Genomic DNA, 15,794 nt, shown 5'->3' with positions numbered 1-15,794 from the left:
AAATATCCTGGTCTCAGTTCATCCGAAAATAACTGGATAAGGACACTTGTCTAGCCAACTTACACCATTTATGACGGGAACTATTTCCAGGTGTCGGCAGAAGCTCCCTTCAGTCACTAGCTACACATGTTCTTCCACAGCGCAGCGCACAAACACTTGCTTCTTGGTTTTGTATAATTCCCTGACTTGAAGAGCAATCTTCTGGACATTGTCTTGCTTAGTGGAAGTTTCAGCCTTTTAGAAGATAACTCAACAGGTTATACTTAGGTATATGATCACCATATATCTAACTGGGAACTACAGAATTGAAAATGCCAATTAGAAAATATTATTCTTTCCATGGTCACTGATTCTCTTCATTTAGTATGATTTATTTTTAACATAAATGACATGAAATGCCAAATCAAATTTACCTCAGCAATCTAAAATTTGTTATACAAAGCTTTTTATTTGAAATGTTTCTAATATTAGAAATATCAGTTCTTACAGATCCATCCATTTGCCTAAGAATTTCATAAATTTATTGTTTTTAATAGCTGAGTATACTCCATTTTCTGTATCCACTCCTCTGCTGAGGGAATCTGGGTTGTTTCCAGTTTCTGGGCTAATATAAATAAGGCTGCTATGAACATAGTGGAGCATGTATCCTTATTATATGTTGGAGAATCTTCTGGTATATGTCCAGGAGTGGTATAGCTGGATTCTCTGGTAGTACTATGTCCAATTTCCTGCCAAACTGCCAAACTGATTTCCAGAGTGGTTGTACCAGCTTGCAATCCAGTGAAGTAACACAAGCACAAAAGAACACACATGGTATGCATTCTCTGATAAGTGGATATTAGCCTAGAAGTTCAGAATACCCAAAATACAATCCACAAACCACAAGAAACTCAAGAAGAAAGAAGACCAAAGTGTGAATACTTTGATCCTTCTTAGAAGGGGGAACAAAATACCCATGGAAGGAGTTGCAGAGATAAACTATGGAGCAGAGAATGAAGGAAGGAGAGTCCAGAGACTGTTCTACCTGGGAATCCTTCTCATATTCAATCACCAAACCCAGACCCTATTGTGGATACCAGCAAGTGTTAGCTGACAGGATCCTGATATAGCAGTCTCCTGAGAGGCTCTTACAGTGCCCAACTAATAATACACAAGTAGAAGCTCACAACCATCCATTGGATTGAGCATGAAGTCCCCAATGAAGGAGCTAGAGAAAGGACCCAAGGAGCTGAAGGGTTTGCAGCCCCTTAGGACAAACAACAATATGAACTAACTAGTACCCTCAGAGCTCCCAGGGACTAAAACACCAACCAAAGAGTACACATGGTTGGAATCATGGCTCCAGCTGCATATGTAGCAGTGGATGGTCTAGTTGGTTATCAATGAGAGGAGAGGCCATTGGCCCTGTGAAGGTTCTATGTCCCAGTGTAGGGGAATACCAGGGCCAGGAAGTGGGAGAGGGTGAATTGGTGAGCAGGGGAAGGGGGGAGGGAACAGGGTTTTGTTTTTTTCAGAAGGGAAACCAGGAAAGGAGATATCATTTGAAATGTAAATAAAGAAAATATCTAAGAAAAAAGAAATATGAGTTCTTACAAATTTTATATATTATTAAACAATAAAATTTATAAGGAAATGATGACTTCATAATTGTGAGAAACATTTTTTGTTCATTAATTTTTTTCTAAGGTTGTATGAGTTCAATTCTTTATTCACTTCTTATGCTTGCCATGCCTCCCCAATCCAAGAAACTTTAAATACTGCATGTGAATCACCTTAGCTGATGAAAATGATAAATTATAGACTCCAAACCCAAGCGTTAATAAAGATCTTCACACTCCTAAGTCTACTGGAGCATCTGTCATATGGCTTGAAGACTTGTTCCCTGCCCTTGAGATGGTCGTCGAACCTGTCCTGGGTCTTGGAGTTGAACCCAGCTGTCATTAGACAGCATCTGCACAGCCACAAGCAAGATGCACCTGCACAAAGAAATCTTTCTTGTTATAAACATGTATTGTTTGCTTTATAGAAAAGTTTACCTCCTTAAACAATGTGCTTAATAAAGAAGAGTACAAGCAACTCCATTAACTTCAGAAGAAGACCATCATAGGTTTTCAGTTATTCACACTGAGGGAATAGGTCTTGTCTTCTAAACATAATTATTTACTATGATCCAATGAAGTGTGTGTGTGTGTGTGTGTGTGTGTGTGTGTGTGTGTGTGTGTGAATATGAGCATGTGTAGTGGTACACATGTGAGGAAGATACACCTGCGTGTGTATAGCCAAAAGACAACTTCACTTGTGGTTTCTAGCCAGCCATGCTGGTTTGGTTTGGTTTGATTCAGTATCTCCTACAAACCTGCTATTCACATAGTAGGCTGGGCTGGCTTGCCAGAAATCTCCAGGCAGCTCCCTGTCCCTGCTTCCTTAGTACTGAGATTACAAATTCTCTTGGATTTGTTTTTCATTTGGTTGGTTGGTTGGTTTGGTTTGGTTTGGTTTGGTTTATATATGGGTTCTAGAGATCAAACATTGGTCTTCATGCTTGCAATGCAAGAAATTTACAACGTTCCCAATTCTGTTGTGTTGTTTTTTAAGAAGTTCATTTCTAACTTCTCAAAATTAGTTTATCTAGAAGCATTTAATCAGATGATAGATTTAAAAACATCTAACACAGCCCTGGCACAAAATGAGTACAATGCATTCATTGTACTTGTAGCAAAAAGTATTACCAGTACATTGGTAAATTCTTCTGAAAAGCCGACTAAAATATACTGAAAATAAATGTAAGAACAAAGCAGGAGGATATTACTATAAATAACAAATAACTTCACCTCTAATCTGAGTTTTAAATTCCAGAAATTAAAATTTCAATGTGTAATTAGAAAGGACCCTGATTTATTAGTAGAGGTGATAAGACTTTATGGATTTTTAAGGCTCAATAATAATAATTTCTACAGAGATTGATGTTATTCCCAAACAATTAAACTACTTAATACAAGCTCTGTATGTCAATAATTTAGGAAAGAATGAAATGCACTGTTTTAGTAACTAGAAATAAGAAAGGGCCCCAAAATGAGTGTTGTCAAGCTTAGAAAGAAGAGCCAGACTCTGCTCTGACAAGAGTTAATGCAAATTGTAGAAGCTTACCACCACTCCCCCCGACACCCACACACCCACACAACTATGTTTCCTGTTAGCTGTGGGCTGTCTTCGTTTCTGAACCATGAATGTACTAGTTGTAGGGTATAAAAAGATTTTTTGTCTGGATTATATATTCTGCTCTTGAGACAGAAGAAAGAAAAGCAAGTGTGAATCCACATGATGGCTCTTAACATATAGGAAGAAGGTACACATAATTCTTTATACTTACAGTGACCAGAGCAAGTCATGTAACCATCCCTGACACAGATTTCCTAGAGAGATAACAAATAATTGGAAGCAATAATGAATGCACTACACTACAACCATAAAATAACATGCAGATGAAAAGACATAGTACATTAAATATCTCTATACAATAGAAACTGATAATGACAGATATTTAGTGTAACTGAGCCAAATCTAAAGAATCTCTGTCTAGAAACCTTGACAGATTTCTAGGATGCATTTAAGGGATGCAAGTAACTAAGTACACTTCAAGTAGTAAAGCCACATCTGGTGTTAATACAATTCAGACTTTGGTTAGTTTGGACAGGTCTTGAAGCCAGGTTTCATTAGTGAAGCTTCATCATGTTATGTCACATACTGGAGAGAGAGAGAGAGAGAGAGAGAGAGAGAGAGAGAGAGAGAGAGAGAGAGAGAGAGAGGAAAAACACATTGTTCAGCATTCATAGTAACAACATCCATGGAAATAGGAAAAAGAGAGGGAGGGATGAGATAAAGATCACTGTGAGTAAGAGATTAGGAGGGGGCAGTGATTGGGATATAAAGTGAATGAAGGAAGGAAGGAAGGAAGAAGAAAAAAGAAAGAATACAATATGAGTAAATGTTACTTTCGTAACTGGGAAGGAGAAAAGAAAAGCTATTTAAAAAAATTGTAAAGCACTTGCACAAGCCACATCTGGCTACAATTCCCACAGATTTCTTGTTATTCTGATGAGCCTCCTTGGTTATATGATTTGTCTTTTCTCTCTCACAGTTCTCAAAACCATTTCTTTTTCTCTTTACTTAGAACTTTGATTATTATGTGAGATGGAAAGTTTCTTTTCTGATCGTTTGTATTTAGTATCCTTTATGTTTCTTACACCTCAATAAACATCTTTCTTTAGATTTGGGAATTTTCTATGTATTTGGTGAAAATATGTTTGTGTCTTTGAGCTGGTTTTCTTCTCTTTCTTGTATGTTATTTGTAGAGTTTTTTCTTTTATGGATTCCCATATTCCTTCATGTTTCATTTCTGGGTTGTTACTTTTTTAATTTCATATTTTCTTTGTCTTGGCGATCAATATCTTTTACGTGGTCTTTGTGACATGACATGCTCATTTACACATGATCCAATCTGTCAGTGATATTTTCCTCTGAGGTCTTTGACTTCCTCAGTCTTTCATTCGAGGTTTTATTTCACATTGGCTTTCTTAATATTTTTTTTTATTTCTTTATTAAATTTCATTTTAACATCTTAAGTTGTTTTCACAATTTCACTCAACTGTGCTTTCATCGGTCCTCATCAGGAAATTGTTCATTTCTCTCTGAGTTCTCTGAATACATTTATAATTGCTGCTGTGCAATCACTGTCTTCTGCACTGACTAAGTTGCTTTTCTCAAAGATCAATATATGGAGGATGTCAGTTTCTAAAGGAGACATGCTGTCTTGGTTATTTGTGTTGTTTCTATTTTGGGTTGAGCCTAGTCATCTGGAATCATGTCTTTGGCAGGGTTTCTTGGTATTGAGTAGTTGTTTGGATTGGGTATTATTCTAACCTATTACATTTTATCTCAGCTGATTGGTGTTCAAACTCAGGGTTGAAAGCTCTTGTCAGACTCCCCACAAGATGCACATGTTTAGTATAGTCATAGCTAGGATGACTGGAAGGTACTGGGGGTGATGGGAGGATCTGGCAACATACCAACTGTTATGGAAGACTCATCTGGGTTTTGAATATCCACTAAATATAATTTTTTTAATTAAAAAGCTATGCTTCTCTCATACAATACATCGCAAACACAGTTTCCTCTCCCTTCTCTCCACTTACTCCACACATACCTCTCTCTCCACAAGATTTAATTTCCCCACCAATTCCTCTCCAGAAAAGAGCAGGTCTCCAAGAGACAGCAGTCAGACAAGACAAAACTAGGTACAATAAGACAAGGCAAAATCCTTCATATTAAAGCTTCCAAGACAGCAATATGAGTATAGCATAACATCATTGGGAATCATTTCATTGGTTTTAATGTGGGTCTTGGTTTGTCTTGTTGTTATTGTTGATGATGATGTTGTTTGACAGCTATAAACACAAAATTCTTACCAATTATCTTTCTGCCCCATGGGGGGCAGGGGGGATCAGTCTTTTTCTTAGGATCATAATCTCAGGAAAGCATACCTAACCACCAAAACTATGAAGCTAAATATTTAACTGTTAAATTATTTACCTTTCCTTAGCCCCTAATGTAATTGAACATCAAGCCCTATTGATTTTAGCTCCATTTTATATGGATAACCACTACGTATTTCTGGGCCTAATGTCACATGTTCACTGTCATTCACATCTTCCTGGGCTATTTTCTATCATCCTGTTTTAGAGAAAAAGTTCTGCAAACAGACTCTCCAGATTCTAATCCCAGCACTCCCTCTGACCAATGGTTTGAATTGGGATCCTACTTCATGGTCCTTTATTTTACTTATAAAACAGAACAATAACATGAAATGGCAACTTGCCTCACTAGATTTCTAGGAGAACTAAATGGATTTGAATACAAGCAATGCAACTTGAAGAATGCCTGACATGTTAGCACTCAGTGAGTTTGAACATTAATAGCAGAAACAGCTCCCAAAACAATTTTCCAGCTATCCCCCTTTTGTCTGCCCTAAGAATGGTAACCAAAGTGAACTTGATAAAATTAAAACTCACAGCATTCTACTCCCTGTTAAATATACTGTGCCTTTCTCATTCATTGTTACCTCAAAATTCTAATTCCCATCCCCTTAAACTGTTGGGGTATCTTTTAAGTGCCTATATTATAGAATTTATCAGACTAGGTTTTATTGGCTATTTACTTATTTGTCTGAATTTCTTTAAATGCTATTCTAAAGGAAAGATGGCCTCTCATAATGAAATAGCCTTATACTGGAACATTAGGTCACTTAATCTTAGCAAGATAAGTTACAATCCCCATCCCAATGTGAATGGGGAACTCAGGGGTAAAGAATATGATAATCTGCCTATTTTCCGTCATAGGTTCCTGATGTCACATCCATTATGATAGCCTGTGTCTTTTTATTGGGGAATTGAGTCCATTGATGTTGAAAGATATTTTAAGTGGAAGTTTCTGGCTGTGTCATGTAATGAAGATTCCAGGGGTGCTTTGCTGGATTCTAATCCCAGCACTCCCTCTGACCAATGGTTTGAATTAGGAACCTACTTCATGTCCCTTCATTTTACTTATAAAACAGAACAATAATTAAAATATCAATTTGCTTCATTAGATTTCTAGGAGAACTAAATGGACTGAATATAGGTAAGACCTGTGGGAGGACACATGATGTTTGGAGAGGGTATAAGTGGGACTCAACAAACATGAACATGACACTTTCACATGACACTTTCACAGCTGCTGCTGGGTTGTGTTTGGTATCCTGACACTATTAAACTGGATTGCTGTTATCTTGACAAATGGAGATTGGAATCACCCACAAAAAAACTACTTCTAAACAGGTCCACATCTCCTTGTCTTATTTACCATCTTTTCTCCCACACTTTTGGACAATCGGCTAGAAAAGGGGAATCAAAGCATTTGAAAACCCTTATTAAAGTGAGCTTTAAAATATCTAAGCCTACAGATATTAATGACCAAAGATTGTTAAATCCTGTTATTTTGATGGTGGTACTGGTAGTGATAGGTATGTTTCTGTACATGTGTGTGTGTGTGTGTTTCCATTATTTTGTTTTGGTTGGTATGGAATTATTTATCTCTGGTATGGAATTATTATCAGGGATGTAGTTAACCTCCTTGGTATGAGGTTTTCCTTCTAGTATTTTTATAAGGCTAGATTTGTGGATAGATTTAGATTTGTCTTGGAATATCTTGTTTTATTCATCTATGGTGATTGATGGAGAGTTTTGGTGAGTCTATAAGTCTGGATTGGCAACTGTGGTAAGTGGATAAATTGACATCTTAACCCTGTTTCTCACTATGAGTGGTGAGCAAGGTGACTCTGTGATGGAGAAAATGACAAAACACAAGAAGCAACAAGAAAGTGACAGGGGTGTTAAGACCAGGGTTTTTCTGACATCTCTTCCCTAGAAACTAAATAAAAGTCCTTTATTTTCCCTACTACACAAAAAAACTGGTCTTTGCTTTCCACTTATTTTATGTATATAAGATTTTAAAGCAATATGCCCCCCCCCTCTTTCTCAGTGGAAATAAGGTCTTTGAGCATACAGGCAAATACTAAGCTACTAACCACATACCAAGGTCATAGATAGTTTGTGAAGCTTGGAAATTTTTTTGCAAAACAAATTTAATGGTTATAGTACAGACACAGAGGCACAGTCAGAAGATTACTTCAGGTTTCCATGTATGAGACGCCAGTATGAAGATGGTTGGAAGAGAGGCAAGTAAATATGTTTAAATCCAGCGGAATATACAGGGTTTGGTAATGATTAAGATGGGGTGAGTAACAGAGGGAACAATAAGAAAGGACATAGAAGATCCAATAGTTTGTCTTTAAATTTCAGTGAAGATATTGCATGTAAAATACTGTAATTCAATTCAGTGAAGAAGGGATTAGACTAGTATTGCTATCAAAAAAGTATTAATGACCAGCCAGGAGGCACAGATCTCAGAAGTGGCTGGGCAGCCAGCACAGGATCCTTTCTACCTCCCACTTCACCTAGGGCGGACTGCAGATCCACAGCCTTCTCTGCTCCTTCCCCAAAAGCCAAGAGCTTGCCTTCAGGGAGTGCTACAACACAGGGACTCAGGTGAGATCTCCATTTTCTCTCTGTTGACCTTCTAAGGCAGGACCAGCCAAAAGGCACAGGCCTCAGAAGTGGCAGGGCAGCCAGCTGGCACAGTATTCTTTACACATCCCTCTTCATCTAGTGGGGAATGCAGATCCACAGCCCTCTCTGCCCTTTCGCTCAAAAGTAGACAACTTAACTTCTGGGAGTGCTCCAACCCAGGGACTAAGGACTCGGGAGGGATAGCTGATCCAGAGTCACTGCACACAGGTCTTACCAGAGGAGAGCTGATCTCCCGGAAGTGCTGACACAGGCTTACAGACCCACAGGAGGAACAAGCTCCATCTAGAGACAGCAAGAACACTTTAACACCAGAGATGGCAAAAGGCAAACACAAGAATCATACCAACAGAAACCAAGACAACTTGGCTTCATCAGAACCTAATACTCCCACCACAGCAAGTCCTGGATCTCCAAAACACCAGAAAAGCAAGATTTGGATCTAAAATCATATCTCACAACAGTGATAGAGTAATTTAAGAAGAACATGAATAACTCCCTTAAAGAATACAGGAGAACACAGGTAAACAAGTTCAAGCCATTAAAGAGGAAACACAAAAATCCCTTAAAGAATTACAGGAAAGCACAATCAAACAGGTGAAGGAACTGAACAAAACCATCCAGGACCTAAAAGTGGAAGTAGAAACAGTTAAGAAATCACAGAGAGAGACAACTCTGGAGATAGAAATCCTAGGAAAGAAGTCAGGAACCATAGATGCAAGCATTACCAACAGAATACAAGAGATAGAAGAGAGAATCTCAGGTGCAGAAGATACCATAGAAAACATTGACACAACAGTCAAAGAAAACACAAAATCCAAAAAGTTCCTAATCCGAAACATCCAGGACACAATGAGAAGACCAAACCTAAGAGTAATAGGTATAGAAGAGAGTGAAGACCTCCAACTTAAAGGGCCAGTAAATATCTTCAGCAAAATTATAGAAGAAAATTTCCCTAACCTAAAGAAAGAGAAACCCATGAACAAGAAGCCTATAGAATTCCAAATAGATTGGACTAGAAAAGAAAGTGTTCCCACCACATAATAGTCAAAACACCAAATGCACAAAACAAAGAAAGAATAAAGTCAAGTAACATATAAAGGCAGGCCTATCAGAATTACGCCAGACTTGTGACCAAAGACTATGAAAGACAGAAGATCCTGGGTTGATGTTATATAGACCTTAAGAGAACTCACATGCCAGCCCAGGCTACTATACCCAGCAAAACTCTCAATTATTATAGATGGAGAATCCAAAGTTTTCCATGACAACACCAAATTTACACAATATATTTCCACAAATCCAGCCCTTCAAAGGGTAATAAATGGAAAGTTTCAACACAAGGAGGGAAACTACATCTGAGAAAAAGCAAAAAAGTAATTTTCCAACAAATTTAAAAGAAGATAGCCACATGAACAGAATTCTAACTCTACCAACAAAAATAACAGGAAACAACAACTACTTTTCCTTAATATCTATTAATATCAATGGACTCAATTCCACAATAAAAAGACATAGAATATTAAACTGGGAACATAAACAGGACCCAACATTTTGTTGCATACAGGAAACCCATCTCAGTAACAAAGACAGACACTACCTCAGAATAAAAGGATGGAAAACAATTTTCCAAGCCAATGGTCCCAAGAAAAAAGCTGAAGGTATGATTCTAATATCGAATAAAATCAACTTTCACCCTAACATGATCAAAAAAGATAAGGAAGGACACATCATATTCATCAAATATATGATCTACCAAGAGGAATTTTCAATTCTGAACCTCTACGCTCCAAATAAAAGGGCATTTACATTCATACAAGAAACTTTACTAGAGCTCAAAGCACATATTGCACCACACACAATAATAGTGGGAAATTTCAACACCCCACTCTCTGCAATGGACAGATCATGGAAACAGAAATTAAACAAAGATACAGTGAACTAACAGAAGTTATGAAACAGTTGGATTTAACAGATATGTATAGATCTTTTTATCCTAAAACAAAAGCATATACCTTCTTCTCACACCTCATGGTACCTTCTCCAAAACTGACCATATAATTGGTTACACATCAGATCAGGCCTCAGGAGATACAAGAAGATTAAAATAATTTCTTGCATCCTATCAGATAAACTTGGACTAACTCTGCTCCTTAATAACAACATAAACAATAGAATACTCACACACACTTGGAAGCTCAACAACACTCTAAACAATGATAACTTGGTCAAGGAAGAAATAAAGAAAGAAATTAAAGACTTTCTAGAGTTTAATGAAAATGAAGCAACAACATACTCAAACTTATGGGACACAATGAAAGCAGTCTTAAGAGGATATCTCATAGCTTTAAGTGCCTACAAAAAGAAACTGGAAAGAGCATATACTAGCAATTTTACAGCACACCTGAATGCTGTACAACACAAAGAAGCAAATTTACCCAAGAGGTGTCTAAGGCAGGAAATAATCAAACTAAGGGCAGAAATCAACCAACTAGAAACAAAAAGAACTATACAAAGAATCAACCAAACCAGGAGCTGGTTCTTTGAGAAAATCAACAAAATAGTTCAACCCTTATCCCTAATAACTAGAGGCAACAGAGACATTATCCTAATTAACAAGATCAGAAATGAAAAGGGAGACGTAACAACAGACACTGAGGAAATCCAAAAAAAAATCAAGAGAGCCTACAACAAAAGCCTATACTCAACAAAACTGGAAAGCCTGGATGAATTGAACAATTTTCTAGACAGAGACCAGGTACCAAAGTTAAATCAAGATCAGATCAATGATCTAAACAGTCCCAAATCTGCTAATAAAATAGAAACAGTCATTAATAGTCTCCCAACTAAACAAAGCCCAGGACCAGGTAGGTTTAGCGCAGAGTTTTATCAGACCTTCAAAGAAGACCTAATACCAATACTCCTCAAACAATTCTACACAATAAAAAGGTACTCTACCCAATTCATTCTACAAAGCCACAATTACTCTTATACCTAAAGCACATAAAGACCTAACAAAGAAACAAAACTTCAGACCAATTTCCCTTATGAATATTGATGCAAAAATACTCAATAAAATTCTTGCAAAATGTTATCCAAGAACACATCAAAATGATCATCCATCATGATCAAGTAGGCTTCATCCCAGGGATGTAGGGATGGTTCAATATAAGGAAATCCATCAACATAATTCACTATATAAATAAACTCAAAGAAAAAATATATATGATCATCTCATTAGATGCTGAAAAAGCATTTGCCAAAGTCCAATATCCCTTCATGATAAAAGTCTTGGAAAGATCAGGTATTCAAGGCCCATACTTAAACATAGTAAAAGCAATATATAGCAAACCAGTGGCCAACATCAAATTAAATGGAGAGAAACTTAAAGCAATCCCACTAAAATCAGGGACTAGACAAGGCTGACAACTCTCTCCTTGCCTATTCAATATTGTACTTGAAGTCCTAGTCAGAGCAATTAGGCAACAAAAGGAGATCAAAGGGATACGAATTGGAAAGGAAGAAGTCAAATTATCACTATTTGCAGATGATATGATAGTATACTTAAGTGACCCCAAAAATTCCACCAGAGAGCTCCTAAACCTGATAAACAACTTCAGCAATGTAGCTGGATATAAAATTAACTCAAGCAAATCAGTGGCCTTCCTTTATACAAAAGATAAACAGACTGAGAAAGAAATTAGGGAAACAACACCATTCACAATAGTCACAAATGACATAAAATACCTTGATATGACTCTAATTAAGCAAATAAAAGTTCTATTTGACAAAAACTTCAAGTCTTTGAATAAGGAAATTGAAGAGACCTCAGAAGATGGAAAGATCTCTCATGCTCGAGGATTGGCAGAATTAATATAGTAAAAATGGCTATCTTGCTAAAAGCAATCTACAGATTCCATGCAATCCCCATCAAAATTCAAACTCAATACTTCACAGACATAGGAAGAGTAATTTGCAAATTCATCTGGAATAACAAAAACCCAAGATAGCCAAAACTATTCTGAACAATAAAGGAGCCTGTGGTGGAATCACAATACCGGACCTTAAGCTTTACTACAAAGCAATTGTGATGAAAACTGCAGGGTATTGGTACAGTGACAGGCAGGGAGATCAATGGAACAGAATTGAAGACCTATAAATGAACGAACAAACCTACGGTTACTTGGTCTTTGACAAAGTAGCTAAAACCATCCAGTGGAAAAAAACAGCATTTTCAACAAATGGTGCTGGGTCTACTGGTGGTTAACATGTAGAAGAATAGAAATCAATCCGTTCCTCTCTCCTTAACCAAAGCTCAAGTCCAAGTGGATCAAGGACCTCCATATAAAACCAGATACACTGAAACTAATAGAAAAGAAAGTGGGGAAGAACCTCGAACACATAAACACAGGGGAAAATTACTTGAACAGAATACCAATAGCTTATGCTCTAAGATCAAGAATTGACAAATGGGACCTCATGAAATTGCAAATCTTCTGTAAGGCAAAAGACACTGTCAATAGGAAGAAAAGGCAACCAACAAATTGGGAAAATATCTTTACTAATCCTATCTCTGATAGAGGGCTAATATCCAGTATATACGAAGAACTCAAGAAGATAGACTCCAGAGAAACAAACAATTATATTAAAAAAATGGGGTACAGATCTAAACAAAGAATTCTCAACTGAGGAATATCGAATGGCTGAGAAGCACCTTAAAGAAATGTTCAACATCCATAGTCATCAGGGAAATGCAAATCAAAACAACCCTGAGATTCCACATCACACATGTCAGAATGGCTAGGATAAAAACTTAGGTGACAGCAGATGCTGGTGAGGTTGTGGAGAAAGAGGAACACTCCTTCATTGCTGGTGGGATTGCAAGCTGGTACAACAACTCTGGAAAACAGTTTAATGGTTCCTTTGGTAATTGGACATAGTACTACCAGAGGACCCAGGTATACCACTTCTGGGCATATACCCAGAAGATGCTCTAACATGTAATAAGGACATTTGCTCTACTATGTTCATAGCAACCTTATTTATAATAGCCAGAACATGTAAACCACCCAGATATTCCTCAACAGAGGAATGGATACAGAAAATGTGGTACGTCTATACATGGAGTACTACTCAGCTATTAAAAACAATGAATTTATGAAATTCTTGAGGAAATAGATGAATCTGGAGAATATTGTCCTGAGTGTGGTAACCCAATCACAAAAGAACACATATGGTATGCATTCTCTTATAAGTGGATATTAGCCCAGAAGATAGGAATACACAAAGTACAAACCACAACCATAAGAAACTCAAGAAGAAGGAAGCCCAATTTGTGGACGCTTCGTTCCTTCTTAAAAGGGGGAACAAAATACCCATGGTAGGAATTGTAGAGACTAACTATGGAGCAGAGACTGAAGGAAGGACAATGCAGAGACTGTTCCATCTGGGAATCCTTCCCATATTCAATCATCAAATCTAGACACTATTGTGGATGCCAGCAAGTGCTAGATGACAGGTGCCTGATATAGCTGTCTCCTGAGAGGCTCTGACAGTACCTGACTAATTCAGAAGTAAGAGGCTCACAGTCATCCATTGGACTGAGCACAGGGTCCCCAATGAAGGAGCTTGATGAAGAACCCAAGGAGCTGAAGGGGTTTGCAGTCCCTTAGGACAAACAACACTATGAACTAATTAGTACCCTCAGAGCTCCCAGGAACTAAAATTCCAACCAAAGAGAACACATGATGGGACTCTTGGCTCCAGCAGTATATGTGTAGCAGTGGATGGCTAAGTCGGTCATCAATGAGAGGAGAGGCCCTTGGCCCTATGAAGAAGGTTCTATGCCCCAGTGTAGGGTAATGACATGGCCAGCAAGTAGGAGGGGGTAGGATTGTGAGCAATGGGAGGGAAGAGTAGTTTGTTTAGTTTTTTTTTTATTTCATTTTATTTTTTTCTTTTTTTGGCAAGGAGGGAAACCTGAGAAAGGAGATATTGTAAATAAAGAAAACATCCAATAAAAAAAGGTATTAACTTCTGGGGTACAGAAAATTTAAAAATAAGAACAAATAGGCAATTACCCATATGGATATAGACACACAGGACATATCCCAGAGGGTAAAGAACCATCTAGAAGCTATGGTAGTGATTCAGATACGTAAATGCAGAATGTAAATCAGAACTAATGCTAACTAATCTTCAGAGCCATGTCTTTGAGCTTAACCATGTTTGGAAGCACAAGGGAGAGGAATTCGGTGAATGTGATAATATCAACAGCTAACTGGAAATGAATCAGGATGGCCGTATCTGAAACCAAGACTCAGAACATTATCCTAACATTGTCAAAAATTAGTGACCTGAAGATGCTGTCCTTTGAAGAGAAAGGATTTGAAGTAGAAAGATGTCAACTTAAGAATCTGATTGTCTGAGGTTCTAAATAATTTGGTAGGAACTCTTATATAGTGCGTAATATCAACTACTGAAAATTATTCTGAATGTAATATTGCACTCAGAATTTATTAAAAAAACATAGACTGGGTATTCATTTACCATGCTTGAGGACTGTTGAGAGACAGAGAGAGAAAGAGAGAGAGAAAGAGAGAGAAAGAGAGAGATTAAAGATCCTATAGTAGTAAGTAAGAAAGAAGCAGAGATCTGATATTTTAGTAATAAAGACAGCCATTGTCTTTTAAATAGAACAGGTGAGTTCTACTATCTTTACTTCAGATATCTTCTCAGAGTTCTAATTTAAAGATGTTTATTAGAGACTGCATTTGTACAATATCTACTTATTCCTCTGTCTTTTCCAGCAAAGGCCTATATTTCTGGCAATCAGACCTTGTGAGGATCCTTAGCAAATGCACTGAACATTCATAGCTTCCATATTGATGAGAAGCACTTATTCATAAACTTGTGCAAACTGACAAGTGCTTAATACCCACTAGGCTCTTTAACATTTTAAATATTTTATTGATTCTTTATTAATTTCACATCACGCACTCCAACCTCACTCATCTTCCCCTCCCTTCCTCTCTGCCCTCCACCTTTGAAACTGCCCCCATAAAAAGAAAGAAAAAGAAAAACCGTTAAAAGAAAAAAATCATTGCTGTGGAAGCTGTTGTGTGTTCTTTTATTATTGGGTTACCTCACTCAATGTCCTCACATTTTTACTTGCAAATGTTCATTGCAATGAGTCATTGGTCTGGCTCAAGACCTCTGACTTCTGCAATGTAATCAATACTGAGTAGTCATTGGTACTCCTCTTGGAGTTGCTCTATGTCATGGAGATTGTTTAGCTTCGGATATATTGTTGCTCAATGTCCTGGAGATTCTTAAGCTTCAGATCTGCAGGACAATCACCTTCATGAGCTCCAGTAGTTCATAGATGGAGTGGTTGTAGGAGTGGGTCAAATCAAAACCCTAGATCTAGGCCTGGGTGATAGTTGAGTTGGTCAGCTTGCCCACTTCCCCATGCCCACACTGTCAGGGCAAGCTCTTGAGTACTGATCACAGCCAGCAAGGGGCAAGTCCAGCTTTCCCACTTTTATACCCTCATGGTAAGCTTACCAGTATCCATGCCACCAGGGCCAGATCTACTGTGCTGTCCAGACCAGG

Source organism: Mastomys coucha, unplaced genomic scaffold (assembly GCF_008632895.1).
Source record: "Mastomys coucha isolate ucsf_1 unplaced genomic scaffold, UCSF_Mcou_1 pScaffold6, whole genome shotgun sequence".
In the NCBI taxonomy this organism is placed as follows: Eukaryota; Metazoa; Chordata; class Mammalia; order Rodentia; family Muridae; genus Mastomys; species Mastomys coucha.
Note: the sequence above shows the minus strand (reverse complement) of the source record.